This window comes from Rattus rattus, chromosome 12, assembly GCF_011064425.1.
Source record: "Rattus rattus isolate New Zealand chromosome 12, Rrattus_CSIRO_v1, whole genome shotgun sequence".
NCBI lineage: Eukaryota > Metazoa > Chordata > Mammalia > Rodentia > Muridae > Rattus > Rattus rattus.
This window is the reverse complement of record NC_046165.1, coordinates 43,114,970-43,125,577: the sequence shown is the minus strand read 5'-3', so window position 1 is coordinate 43,125,577 and position 10,608 is coordinate 43,114,970. Positions and strand designations below refer to the sequence as shown.

Sequence of the window (10,608 nt, the reverse complement as noted above, 5' to 3'; positions counted from 1 at the left end):
TTGGCCTGCAAAGGAGAAAGGAATGAACAAAAGAAATGAAGGACAAGCTCTTGAAATAAAATACCTCGACCTAAACTCTTGCTCAGTAACTTATTCTCAATGAGACTTTGGTCTCGGTTTGCACATGTGTTATGCAGGGATAAAATATAACTCCCAGGTCACAGGAACGTTAGAAGTATTAAAGAGATAATATTTGTGATGTCACTATGAAGCCTCTGCTATATAACCGATATTAAAATGTTGACTGATTTGTTTCATAGACTTCTGTTTTCACACCTGACTGTGAACAATGGAACATGTACTTCTTTTTGTTTGTTTGTTTGTTTGTTTCAACGTCCAATGCTGTTTTTATTAATAGTAAGATCCAGGGTTAGTTTTGGTAACCTCTGCCTGGCCCTTCGGCCTAGGTTCTGGCATGCTCGAACTTCCAGGTTTAATGTGGCTGTGTTGAGTTCCTGGGGCCTTGTAAAAATGTCGGTACACCTCACAGCCCTTCCGAGGGCTAGACAGGAGCACAGTGCCTTGATCCCTGGGAGACTCCAGGGCCAACTGATCGAAGGTAAGGATCTTACCTCCAGCCTTGTGGATGTGACTTCAGGCCAGGCTGCTCACCCACAGTGCACACACCTTCAGCTTGGGCACTTCCAAAATCTGTACATCATCTGTGACTGTCCCCACAACCGCAGCTATTTTGTTCTCCCAGCCAGGAAGCTTCATCTTTTGGATCACGCGACAGAGGGACCGGGTGGCCGGTTAGTGCAGCTCATAAATCTTCTTTTCAGTACAGCCTGATTGAAGGTGGAGTTGGTCCATCTGGTCAGAAAGCTGTACAGCTTGACTAGTAGCCTGCAGTTAGCTACCTTGGCTCTTGGGCTCCTTGTGCAGAACCTTTAGGTCCTTGTTGTGGCGAATGTCAACACCCATGGTGACACCTCCTGCTCGGCCGGAAAGTGTGCTTCTAATATCTACGAGGCTAGAATTTGTCAATAGCCAGGCCAGATAAGAGTATCAATAAGGATTTGAAAGAAGCTTTTGTATGGATAAACTTGAGTAGAGGAGTACGGAATGCAGATACGACTGAGCATCTTCTGGGACATTCAGAGATTTACAAACCCATGGATACTGAAATACTGTACTTTCATACATTTACGCAATATTTTCTTTCGTTTTCTCCTGTGAACCACCATGTCAGTGTTCAGGACAACTATATAATTATCATTAGAAATGCAAAAGGCAGCAATGCCAACCAACCAGAGCTTCCAGGGACTAAGCCACTACCCAAAGACTATACATGGACTGACCCTGGACTCTGACCTCGAGGGTTGCAATGAATATCCTAGTAAGAGCACCAGTGGAAGGGGAAGCCCTGGGTCCTGCTAAGACTGAACCCCAGTGAACTAGACTGTTGGGGAGAGGGCAGCAATGGGGGAGGGTTGGGAGGGGAACACCCATAAGGAAGGGGAGGGGGGGGGATGTTTGCCGAAACCGGGAAAGGGAATAACATTCGAAATGTATATAAGAAATACTCAAGTTAATAATAAAAAAAAAGAAAGAAATGCAAAAGGCACTTTGAATGGAAATGGTGTTGTGAGAGTTCATTCAAGTGCATATTACTAGATAAGGATCATGTGTCTTTATTCATGGCCCAATAGCATTTTCTCAACTCAAGGTAAACAGTGGAGTTTGCTTAAAATGGTCTTAAGAGCAACATTGAAGATGATAAAATGCTATTTCATGCTACTGAGAACATGCTGGAAAATAGGACTTTAAACATTACAATCATCTATGAGTTCTGGCAGGATCTCCAGGAGATGTAGTCTACCTGGAATAATGGGAGACCTAAAACTAACACTAAAGTTATTTGTAGGAGAGGTTTGGATATTTTCAACAATAAAACATTCGTTGAATAAAAAAAAGAGCAACATTGAATTTATTCAAAGAGCACTAGTTCTCAAGACTAAGGATCAATTATAAGGGATGCCCTCTCAAATGTTTGCCCAATCCTCTACAGAATATTAAATTTGAAATATAATTTAAGAATTTACAGTGAGTTCTTTTTTTATCTGTCTCCCACACGGATAGCACATCTCATTGTTTCCCATTAAATGTTTTCCTCCAATGTACAAAACATTGTATTTTAAATTTTTATTTGAATGAATAACTAAATCATTTTCTGTAGAGTTATGAGCATTTTTATATCAATTATGATCAAGATCGCAGAACATAAGAACTCAAATCATGTCCAAGGTGAAATTTCCCTTCGTGTACCCAGCCTTCAACTTACTCTGGTTTCACTTTGAAAATGCATACATAGAAATAAATAATGTGCATATTTAATAGGTTGTATTTTTTAATTGCAGGATTTTTATGAAGCATTAAAATGGATTAGGTATTAACACATTAAGGGATCTCTCACTAAATGGTAAGAAACTATCAGCTGTCAGGATTCTGTCACTGAATTCACCTCTAAAAATATCTTACACAGAAGCGAAGGAGACATTTGCAGACAGTTTTGTCATTTAGACATCATCTCCTGATACATAATAGATCCTAGGTACAGTGCTCATTATAAAATGATCTCTCGAACGTAGGGAAGCTAGAATTCCTGAACTAAGCCTCAGACACCTGTGGACGCAAGGCTTTCAGTGTCCTTTGCCCTCTCTGTGCACCGCTTTGGGGTCTGGCTTTTATGTTTCTGCTTTTAAATGGTTGCTTAGCGGTTTAGTTTTCCACCTCTCACCAGCCACAGAAGCAGCTTAGTGCAAAACATGTAAGACATTACTCGCCGCACTTGCTGTAGCTGTATAAAATAAAGAATGAATGCAGTCGCAGGCTCACCTTTGACTCCTAGTGTTCAACAGAGGCAAAGCACCTAATGAGCCAGCATTCACAGCTGCTTCCTCTTTGCAATGGGTGAGAATGTCTGGGATCAAAATAAAGTGATTGGTGTCCTTGGCTATTTCTAAATTTTCTTCTGTCCTTACTCCAACACTTGAAGTGAGCGGTGAGGTAGCACCGGGGTCCTCCGCCACTCTTCTCTTCTTACTCTACTCTTCATTCCTGTCCTCTCCCTTTTCCAGCCCCACAACTCATCCTTCTGGGCTCATAGGACCGTGTAGTTTTGCATATGAGAATACAGTAAAGAAGCCACTACTGCCTGCCTATATTGAGTTCTTTCTCCTGAACGAAGGGAGGTTAGTGTAAAGAAATTGACTACGCTTTTAGAGGTCTTGCCTGCCATAGGAGAAGTGAGAATGAGTTACAGTTTGGAGTCGATATTCGACATTTGAAGGAATCTTTGGAAACTTTTGAAAAATAAAACTGTATGTATATATATACATACAGCTATATATATACAGATATATACATATATACATATATATACCTACATATATATATATATATATATATATATCTACATTAAGTAACAACATTCTTTCTTTTTTTTTCCCCTCCTCTTCTTTATGGGTGTTCCCCTCCCCATCCTCCCCCCATTGCTGCCCTCCCCCCAACAATCACGTTCACTGGGGGTTCAGTCTTAGCAGGACCCAGGGCTTCCCCTTCCACTGGTGCTCATACTAGGATATTCATTGCTACCTATGAGGTCAGAGTCCAGGGTCAGTCCATGTATAGTCTTTAGGTAGTGGCTTAGTCCCTGGAAGCTCTGGTTGCTTGGCATTGAACAACATTCTTTCTTAAGAACACTTTGAAGTACTTTATGTATAAGCTACCAAGGGGTTTCAGAGGTATCACAAACCTCCTATTCTGTGTTAAGCACTGAGGTTAACATACCAAAGTCACAAAGCAAGTTGAAGAAAACTAAAGGAGTTGAATCTAGAGGAACTAGTGTGCCTTGGTCTTAAGCAATACTGTATATCACTCATTAAATTAGCTTTACTGTATCTACCTCAGCATAATCAGAATTTTGAATGCCTATCATAAACGTAAACAGTTCTCTGTTGATTCATTTCCATTAAATTCTGATTTATACTGACTAGACTAGGAATTGCTCAAGATTCATGACTTCCCCAGTCTTGCGGAATATATTGTTTGAACAGATTTTGTTTTGAGAGGAGGCTATGTTCTCATATATTCACTAAGTTTAAATGTAAATTGAGTGATTAAAAAGGCAACTAGCAATTTTTAAAAAATCTCTCCGAATATTCGACTGTGGTTATTTTACATTTAGACAGTTATAACAAAATAATAAATATATTAAAAATAAAATATCATTTACACATTGGTTTATTAAGCAAAATTGAACTTCTATAAATGATACACAGAATTTTCCTGTATAATATATTTAAATATTTGTTTGTAGAAATAGTAATATGCTAGGTGTTAGAAGCTCAATTAGTGTAGACTTTATTATTTTTAATTAATGAAATGCAAATTCAATTACTCTACCTAATTAAAGAGGAATCTTTGATAGCTATACATGTTGATGCCAATTGCTTTGCTATCTACAGCAGCTTGTAAAGCTGGTAGACTATGTGTGTTTTTCTTGTTGAGGCATTCTTAATGTAAACAGAGGTAATTTTCTCCTTAAGTAACTATTAGAATTTGGAATTTTAAAAACCTTCTTACCCTGAATGCCTTTTCATACTTCCTGAGAAACACTAGCAAAAGCCTTCTTTGTATTTCAGTGCAAAGACATTTGCAAACATACAATTGAGTAACTCAGAAGTACTGTGAAGGTAAACTGCTTCTTGGGATTTCAATCAGCATTTGATTTAATGTTGACTATTTAATCATATTATAAACTTTTCCAACAGGCCTGCATAATTGCCTTGCTTGCAGAAATGAATAAATAGCTTACCTTGCAAGTCAGGTTCCTTAAGAAGTCTATTACGTTCTGAGGATATCAAAGATTTGTCAGCATTTCCATTATCTACCTCCATACTCTGGAGTTGATAGCTTACTGTCAAATTTTGCTCAGGGTTTAAAAATTGACATTTAATATTTTGTCCAAGGAATAAGCCCAGTCATGCCCTAGGAAGGAAGGTGGAATTCTTGGACTATGCAATTCAAATTAGCAAAATGGTTATTTCTGGAATAGGGCATGCTATCCCTATAATCATCAGCACACGTTTAGTGTATATTTCCTGCAAATTATAGAATATGTATCATGCTTAAGCCTTCTTGAACATTTCAACAAAAAAGATGGCATACCACTCAGTTTGCAGGTAAGGAAAGTAAAGGAAATAAATGAAGCCATTTTCCAAATTTACTTAGCTAGTCATCATGGAGTTGAAACCAAGGACAATGCCAGAATATCATGTACTTCACACTACAGATTGCTGATGAACCCTGACTGGATGGGGCAAATGAGAAAGAGAGAGAGAGAGAGAGAGAGAGAGAGAGAGAGAGAGAGAGCTATAAGAACAGGATGAAGAAGACCAAGGCAGTCTGACTCCATGATAGACTTCAAACTAGCAGTTCAGGAGCCTAAGCCTAAATTTCTGTTTCCCAGAACGAGGCAAATCAGGGCACATCAATTACTGGAAAATCCACAGGGCTCCAGCAGCCAGCTGGCCTGAGTCAAGAGCAGTGAGTCAGCAAGAGTTGAGTTTTCAGGCTTCCCCCTAACAGTTTCAACTGCTCCCCACCAAAACCCTTCAGAAATATTGCCAAGAGCCCTAGCCAATCCCAACGACCTCCACACCTCTAGAGATGGAGCCAACCAATGGAGAAAAAAGCCATCTACCATTCCCAGTAATTCCCTTAATCTGCTTTAAATTGGACCTGTAAATTCACCTGGGTGTTTCCATCTTGGTAAACATTATACCTCCACATTCTGGACTTCTGCAGAATGAAATGCTCTTTGCTTTTGCATACTACCTGAGTCGGGGCTATCATTCTTCTAGGAACCATGAGCCCTTACAGGATCTTCATCTTTCAACAGCCAACTGACTTTCCCTCAGTAGCTATAGGCAGCATCTCATTCCACAGCCAATTATAGCTCCCATGGATATTTTTTTGCTGTGAATCTTGAAGGGAAAAATTACACTAATAAATCAGGATTAGAAAAAGACATTTCACTCATTTGACAGCCTGCCTTGTTTCTGCAACAAACAGTGATTTGATTAGAGAAAATGAAATTTGGAAATAGTCACTTCGATAAAAAAACACTAACTAATTGGTGTGGGTGTTTTTATTAAAAAGAAGTTCACAATAGTTACAAATCACCAACTTAAATAACAATCATCTCCCACGTATGTTCTTTATAACTTTTTTTCAGCAAAGACTCTGTAAATACATCTCACCGAGAAAGTTTAGGCACCTGACATCTAGACTAATATGACAGATCCCATCGCTCAGCATGTTGGAAATTTATTTCTACTTACAGATCCATCTCTGCTAGTTCTGTGAATAAGTGATGAATGGTGTTGATAGCTGTGCTAATTCTGTGGCATCTTGACTTTGGGCATAAAAGCAAATTTTAGAGCAAAGAAAAAATATATTTTTAAAATATAATGTCATTTGATTTTATTTTTATTAGTTCCTGAAGAATTAGGTTTCATCCTGTTATTTTTCAAGTTAAAGTTGTTTTTATTGTTTCCCTGCTCTCCCTGCCACCACTGCCCCGATTCCTCACTGCCCTGCTCATTCCTTTCCACTTTCCTTTGACACGCTAATTTATGACCACACTCACCTTTTAAAAAGGAACTTGTTAGCTTTCTGATAACTGAGTAGATCACTAAGTCAGCTTCCTGTGTTTCCCAGTATGGCCATCAACAATATCAAGATTGGCTTTTATAAGGCATATAACACATAAGGAGCCCATTGTCTTCAAGGTTTAAGTCTTCAGCTTAAGGCTGTATGGTTCACTTACTTGATCTACTTGATCATAATTGCTGGGGAGGGAACAATGCAAATTGCTAAGTAAGTAGTGAAAAATGGGCAGCAAAAGCAAAATTCTCAAACTATCCTTAACCAAATCTTTTTCCACTGCATATCCATTTCCTGCCCAGCTCCTTGATATTTTAAACTCATCAAAAAGTCGAAAGCACTCTTGAGTCACCCCCAAGAACCCTAGGCTTGCCATGCAAGTCAGATGTGGTTGGGCCCACCTTGCTCTGTGCTACTTGGCTTTCCCTATCACGATGCCTGAGGAAATTCACCATGGAGAGGAAGAGGCAGAGAGCTTTGCCTTTCAGGTAGAAATTGCCCAGCTCATGTCCCTCATCATAAATACTTTCTACTCAAACAAGGAGATTTTCCTCCAGGAGTTGCTCTCTAATGCTTCTGATGCCCTGGACAAGATTCTATATGACAGCCTGATGAAACTTCTAAGTTGGACAGTGGGAAAGAGCTGAAAATTGACATCATCCTCAACCCTCAGGAGCACACATTGACTTTGGTGGACACACGCATTAGCATGACCAAGGCAAACCTCATAAATAACTAAAGGGAACTAAAGGACCCTAGGGGCTTTCGCCAGCCTTACACCCACTGCTTCAGGTCAAGGCTAGGCAAAGTTCCATTCTCCACCCACAGTTCTCAGGAGGAGCAGGAACATTCTCGAAAAACCACAGAACTTACTGACTGATAGTCACCTGACCCTTTGTTCCCAGATAGAGTTTGAATGCATATGCTTGCTAGCCAATAGATTCAAAGGTCAATATGCTTATCCAATTAGTTTAAACTGTAACCTTGCTGATGTAACCTATACCCCTAAAAAAGTATGAATCCTGCTTATTATAGACATTCGGGTCACCTTCTAGTCACTCACCACAAGGGGTTGATTGAGGGTAGCCAGAAAAATAAACCTCTTGCATTTGTATAGAACTCTGTTCCTGTGTCTCACTTGAAGATCGTCCGGTAGTTAAGACTCACTTTGAGTCTTATATTTGGTACAGTGGTCGGGAAGCCAGACCCTCCTCTGAGGTTGTGAGGAACGGTGGTAGGAGGAACAGCTCCAGCTTGATGTCAGGTACCTTGATTGTCCGTATCCATGTTGTAGGTCTTGCTTTTGTTTTGCATGAGAGGTGGTTTATATGATTGAGCCTATAGATGAGTATTGCATGCAGCAGCTCAAGGAATTTGATGGAAAGATCCTGGTCTCAGTGGCGAAGGAGAGCCTGGAGCTACCAGAGAATGAGGAAAGGAAGAGAAGAAGAAAATGGAGGAGAACAAGGCAAAGTTTGAGAATCTCTACAAGCTCATGAAGGAGATCTTAGACAAGAAGGTTGAAAAGGTGGCGATCTCCAATAGGCTTGTGTTGCAAGACTCGAGAAGCCCCCCCCACCCCCCAGCCTTAAGTCTAGGATGTCCCACTCACAGAGACACAGAGACAGAGATTGATGCAATAAGCATGAGGTTTAATGATCCAGTGCACTGGGGTGGCCCTGTAATGGAGACAGAGTCGATCTGGAAGAATAAAGGCACACACTCTTTATACTTTTTCAGGGTATATAGGCTTTAGGCTACAGCACAAGTTGGTTATTTCTCATCTGCAGGGCTTATTACCTTTTGAATTCATTGGTGGCTGCCTATAGTCCTTTGAATTCATTGGAGGTCCTTGGTGGGGAGACATCTTTGGAATGCAGGAGCGGGGAGTGGAGGATCCCGCACTTACTGTGTTTGGAACACTTCCAGAATAGGGTGTTTACTCAGCAAATTCTTGTCAAACTCCCTGGCCTCAAGCTTATCGGGAAGTCACAGTCACCTGATATTTTCTAAGATAGTTTTTGTCTTCTTGCTTCCCACATTCTACAGTGTCTTCATACTGCAACATTGTGACAAGCACCTATGGCTGGACAGCCAACATGGAATGGATCATGAAGACCCAGGCACTGCAGGACAATTCTACAATGGGCTACACGATGGGAAAGAAACAACTAGAGATCAATTCTTGACTACCCCATTGTGGAGATAACCTATGTCACAGCTTCTGGTTTGTCTGTGTCTGTACTTGTCTGTATCAGTGCATACCTTATTAGTATTCCTCCTGTGAGAGAAATTTGCCCAGATTGGGAAGTGTAAAATGTGAGAATCTGGGATTTGTGTCCTCACATTATTGTGTGTTTGATCTTTGAATGTGAAAGAAGATTTTGGAAACCTTTGAGAGGCAAGAACAATATATAATTTCTCAGGCATGCAAAATGCCATGGAGCTGTGTCAAAAATCTTCTTTAAATGTGAATTCTAATCTTTTTGCTTTGGGTGGCATTAAATTCATACTTGGCAATAATTTAAGAAAAATAAGGAATAGAAGAGGGCACCAAAGAATTTGATTTGGCTATTATTCCTATGAAAGAAATTCTGTTATTGACACATTAAAATGGCATAAAGCACATCAAGAATCTATCCTAAATTTCAGGTAATCAATTATTTTTCTAAAGAATACCATGATCTTACTCTATGAGTGACCTCTTTTTACACATGTGTTCCCATAACAAACTGGGTACTCAAACTTTCACTAAAAGGCAATCGTACCTGAAATTTGATAGAAACTTCTATCTATTTAGACAAGAACACTGAGGAAAGTAGGCAGTGAGGACTATCAAGATAGGTTTGTTTAATTACACAGAATTATAGTTGAACAAAATATTATTGCTCAAGGTGTAAGGAGAATAGGCTTATATATGATAGATCAATAGGTGCTCACGTCTATGCATGTAAGAAGCAGAAGATGCCAGCTCATGAAACCTGTATCTCCAAAAGGGAATAAATGAAAATGAATAAATAAATATATAAATATAAAAACATACTCAGGACAATAACAATAATACTTGGTTACTAAAAACTTAAGGCCAGTTCTTCAAGTCCATAACCTAAAATCACTGGATGGTAATACTTCTACTTCTGTGGCACTATTGCTAAAGGTCACCCAAATTTTAAATGTCTACAAATGATCTTCATCAGGAAAAGTATCATTTAAGAGCAACAAACCCTCATCCCCAACCCAGAACCTATCTACTATGGATAACCATTTGCAAATGAAAAATTAGTTTTTAAAGGACAGCTGTTTCTAATGAGATTTCATTTTTTTCAATAATGTTAATTTGGTAACACTGGAAAAATGTATTGGTTATTTGATGGATTTTTGTTGTTGTTGCCATTGTTATTGTTGTTTGTTTTTCTGAGGCAGGCTCCTACTATGTTGCCATGGATGGCTTGGAATTTACTAGGCAGAGCAGACTTGCTTTGAAATTCTGATAATCCTCCTGCCTCTAACTCCTACTTCCTAGCACTGGTGTTCTAGTTATGTTTTTGCCACATCCAGATCCTCTTTTGCTGATGTTCAGGTAATAAATTTATTCATTCCCTTCATGCAATTTTTCACTCACACTGGAATAAAAAAAAAATCAGGAGGAGGAAGAAATGAAAAAAAAAATCCAGTGTATCCACTGCCTTGGCTTTATCACTGACATCAGCTTATCCAAGTCTTTGAATTAAATGATTAATTACTTGAGAGATCTACTCACTTCTCTCCAGCTTCTCACTCCTTCCTCAGGACCATTATCTCTTTCTAAAGTAATTGTTCTTTAACTGATACCCCTGCCCTACCCTACTCTTCAAATAATGCTTGACTCTGAAGTCAGATCTTTATAAAATGTATTTTCTTCTGTTAACTCCCTGATTAAGTTTTTCAATGTCTCGG

The 10,608-nt window shown here is 39.3% G+C and overlaps 1 pseudogene; it reads right to left on the bottom strand.

Moving 5' to 3' along the window:
• Positions 1-351: 351 nt before the first annotated feature.
• On the bottom strand, positions 352-924 carry LOC116913152 (annotated as a pseudogene).
• Positions 925-10,608: the final 9,684 nt, after the last annotated feature.